Source organism: Chelonia mydas, chromosome 14, assembly GCF_015237465.2.
Source record: "Chelonia mydas isolate rCheMyd1 chromosome 14, rCheMyd1.pri.v2, whole genome shotgun sequence".
Taxonomy (NCBI): domain Eukaryota; kingdom Metazoa; phylum Chordata; order Testudines; family Cheloniidae; genus Chelonia; species Chelonia mydas.
The window spans coordinates 34,485,943-34,490,549 of record NC_051254.2 but is presented as its reverse complement, the minus strand read 5'-3'; the positions used below and the strand labels follow the sequence as shown (position 1 = coordinate 34,490,549).

Below are 4,607 nucleotides of genomic sequence, written 5' to 3'. Positions count from 1 at the left end.
CCATAGGCTCTGCCGGATTGTTAACAGCAAGTGTGGGGCTCCCTCACTCATCTGGGTGTTGTAGGGGAGGTGTCCCTTGGGCCCGGGCAGGAGCAGCAGTGGATCGAGCAGGAGGAGAGGTGGTTTCAGGTGCCGGGTGGCCAGGGGCGTTGGCAACGACGGAGCCGACGTCCTGCCGGGTCTCGGGGGTCTCGGGTGCCCCTCCCCGCCGCGCCAAGGGGCAGTCTCCTTGGACATGCTCCACTGATGGGCAGAGGTAGCACCGGGCCTGTCATAAATATAAAGGGAAGGGGAAACCCCTTTAAAATCCCTCCTAGCCAGAGGAAAAATCCTCTCACCTGTAAAGGGTTAAGAAGCTAAAGGTAACCTCTCTGGCACCTGACCAAAATGACCAATGAGGAGACAAGATACTTTCAAAAGCTGGGAGGAGGGAGAGAAACAAAGGGTCTGTGTCTCTCTGTATGCTGCTTTTGCCAGGGATAGACCAGCAATGGAGTCTTAGAACTTTACTAAGTAATCTAGCTAGGTATGTGTTAGATTATGATTTCTTTAAATGGCTGAGAAAAGAACTGTGCTGAATAGAATGACTATTCCTGTCTGTGTGTCTTTTTTGTAACATAAGGTTTTGCCTAGAGGGATTCTCTATGTTTTGAATCTAATTACCCTGTAAGGTATCTACCATCCTGATTTTACAGAGGTGATTTCTTTACTTCTATTAAAAGTCTTCTTGTAAGGAAACTGAATGCTTTTTCATTGTTCTCAGATTCAAGGGTTTGGGTCTGTGGTCACCTATGCAAATTGGTGAGGATTTTTGCCAAACCTTTCCCAGGAAGTGGGGTGCAAGGGTTGGGAGAATTTTGGGGGGAAAGACGTGTCCAAACTATGTTTCCCAGTAAACCCAGTTAGAGCTTGGTGGTGGCAGTGTTTATTCCAAGGACAAAGGATAAAATTAATTTGTACCTTGGGGAAGTTTTAACCTAAGCTGGTGAAAGTAAGCTTAGGAGGTTTTCATGCAGGTCCCCACATCTGTACCCTAGAATTCAGAGTGGGGGAGGAACCTTGACATGTTTCTCTCCCTCCTCCCAGCTTTTGAAAGTATCTTGTCTCCTCATTGGTCATTTTGGCCAGGTGCCAGCGAGGTTACCTTTAGCTTCTTAACCCTTTACAGGTGAGAGGATTTTTCCTCTGGCCTGGAGGGATTTTAAAGGGGTTTACCCTTCCCTTTATATTTAGGACAGGGCCTCTCCCGTGGAATAGTAGACCCGATAGCAGGCTCCCTGGTAGGGGTCTAGGAAGGACCCCTTGAGCGCCTCTCCGTCACGCGCTGGCGGCGGCGGTAGAAGCTGCACTTGCCGGCGGAACGAAAGGACGTGAGCGAGAGTGGGGTCCTTGCAGCCCAACGGGAGAGGGCTGATGACAGAGATGGGTTTCCCCAGGGTGGAGAGAGAGGGTAACAGGGCGGCATTGGGTAGAAAAGGAGGGACGGAGGTCAGGACTAGGCAGACGCCCAGGTCCTCTAGCAGCTCCAGGGGAACAAACACCCCCCCTCCCCCCCACTGCCATGCCCTTCTCCACCGCTTCCTGGGCGGCAGCCTCTGATGCTAAGAAAAAGACGACCTTCCCGTACATTTTGGATGCCGCCACAATAGCTGTGGGTCCTACCACCCTTGCCAATGCCTGCACGTATGTCTCCACATGGGGCGAGGTTGGTACCAGCAGGCAACGGATGCCGTGCTTCCTGGTCATGGTGGGAAAGGGGCCCCGGCCGCTATTGATGGTAGCGGAGGCGGTGGGTGGGTGAGATGACGAGGTGGCAGGCGGGGGGGGGCTGCCACCACCCGGGCATGGGACGTGGACCCACGCGCGTTTGTCCAAAGAGTCTAATTTGGTCGGCTGTTGTGTCTGGTCCGGACGATGGAATCAGGGCAAGCAGCTGAATCCAGAGGCAGATGGTAAGTTGCCAGCAGGGACAGCGGCGCGGGGGGCCGTGACGGTTGCAGTAGTGTTGGGGGGGGGCACCGATTGATCATGGGGCAGCTCTGTGCCACACCCCCTGTGCCCCTACAAACGCAGTTAAGACACAGTCAAACTCCCCCGACATGAGAGTACAGTTCAAAAGTTACTCAGTCTTACGGCCCCCTCCACAATGATTTCTAGCTTCCCTGGGCAGTTTTTTCTGTCGGCTATCTTCCCTTCTGGTTTTGTCGAGGCTTTCAGCAGGCCAGAAATGTCGGAGAGATAAGAAGATTCCTGTCGGCCATGAACATACAGCAAAACGGTTGGGTCTGGGAGCTTCCACTCCCCTCCTCCGGGGACCGGGTCGGCAGTCCTCACCCCCCCTCCGGGGGTTTCAGCTGGAGCAGTAGCAGCGTCCGAGGGCAGGCGTGGGGGGGCTGGTACCTAGCTGGCAGCCGACCAGCACTAGAACGGCAGCAAAAAAAACAACAACAAAAAAAACAAAACAAAAGAAAAGTGTCTGGCCCAGTCGGGGCGGGGAGGGGAGCTGAAACAGGGGCAGAAAGTGAGAAAAGCCCAGGCCAGGGGGCTTTAGGAGAGAATAGATAGAAGATAGATTAGCAGCAAGCGAAGGAGGTCCCTTTTCCCTGGGTAAGGGAGTAGGGAAGGTTCCAGAAGAATCAGGAACCTTCTGGAGACAATTAAGATAAGCTGATTAATGAATTAAGACAAGCTATATATATATATATATATAGCTGATAATACATATTATTAATATCAAATATATTTATATTCTAACCAGCTATCATTAGTCACTAGATAGATAGCTTGATAGATCTACTTAATGCATTAGCTTTACAGCATTCTACTTTGCTAAATGAACTCGCTATCTTGCCTTTTTAGCTCTAACAGGTCAAGGTCTTTATGAATCAAGGACGATGGAAAATCCTTTATCCTTTTGGGACTTTCAAATGACTCGTGCTTCCAGATGCCACTCTTCCTGGTGTTTTTCGTTATTTACCTAATCACCCTGGTGGAAAACATGTTGGTCGTGCTGGTAATAAAGGCTGATCCTCATCTCCACACACCCATGTACTTCCTGAGCAACTTGTCTTTTCTCGATATATATTACTCCTCAGTCACCGTTCCAAAGATGCTGGAGAACTTCCTGGCAGAGCGGAAGACAATTTCACTCAGTGGCTGCATTGCCCAGATATTCTTCTTTATTTTCATGTTTGGAACAGAGATTTTTCTCCTCTCAGCAATGGCATATGATCAATATACTTCCATATGCAACAGCACCACTATGAGCCAGCATGTCGGTGTGTAGATGCTGTTGGGTGATTGGGTATCTGGTTTCCTGGATTCCTTGGTCAACACGCTTTACCTTACCGGCTTGAGCTTCTGCGGTCCCCATGAAATTAACCATTTCAGCTGCGAACTGCTGCTTCTGCTACAGCTCTCCTGCACTGACACCTTTGCTAAAGAGATGGTGATCCTCTGCTTCATTAGGCTTTGCCTGTCTCCTCCTCATCCTGACTTGATACATTCATATCCTCTCCACCATCCTCAGGATTAGCTCCTCGGAAGGCAGGCGCAAAGGCTTCTCCACCTGCGCCTCCCATCTCACCATAGTTCTGTTGTTCTGCGGGATGGCGTTCATCAGGTACATTCGATCCGCCTCTGGATATTCTTTTGCTCTGGACAAGCTAGTGTCCGTGCAGTACAGCATCTTAATGCCCAGGTTAAATCCTGTCATCTACAGCTTGAAAAATAAGGACGTGATGCTGACTTTGAGAAACCTGTTGGGAAGATGATGTCACATGTCTAATGAACCGGGGATATGTCTATTACTTTTTTATGAATATTATGTGTGATTCTGTTTCCCTGTTCAGTGTGGTGGTGGTACCTGCCTGAATGCATAAAGTCAGATCAAAAGGGATTGTTAAGGGAAAGGCAAAACAATAGCCTAGATAAGGGCATCTCCTCAAACAATCGCCAACTTTATAGCCATGAAGAGGGATTCCTCAGCTCCAACCAGCAACAGGGCTCAGCCAAGGCTGAGAATCTGGAGATCACAAGACAATGAGCTGTTAAAGGTGCTCCCGGCAGAAAGGCAAGGGAGAAGTGTCAACATGCCATGGGGCTGACACAGGCAAAGCTTACATGGCATAGCTTCTGATTGGGCTTGCCGTGCAGCCCATTGCCTTGGGCAGTGGCTTCCTACTGTTTCCAGCCATCACTACACAAAGGCACATTTCATTGCTTCTTCCATTTAGCCTGAACAAAGGATTGTTAGTGCACCCATCAGCTTTTACCAGGTCTGTGATTCATGGCAGCTGTTAACAATATAAATGTCCAATCTTTTTCTGAATCTTGCTAATTTCTTGGCAAGTCCATAGCATAGCACTTCTGGTGGTGAAGTCAGCACCCAGGAAGTAATTTTCCTACCCTGAGATTTCATTAACTCAGATTCTTCATTACTGACAAACCCCTTCCACAGACTTAGACAGGAATTTGCAAAGACACCTAGGGGATTAGGAGGCCTAACTCCCATTGAACTTCAATGGCATTTGGGCACATAACTCACTTAGGCTACTTCAGAAATCTTGACCCTACTTTTCTGATACCTTCCAGTAGCTTTGAAAATC

At 49.3% G+C, this 4,607-nt stretch overlaps 1 pseudogene; it reads left to right on the top strand.

Annotated features, from left to right (window-relative positions):
• The first annotated feature begins 1,726 nt into the window (after window positions 1–1,726).
• Window positions 1,727–3,773, top strand: LOC119567678 (annotated as a pseudogene).
• Window positions 3,774–4,607: the final 834 nt, after the last annotated feature.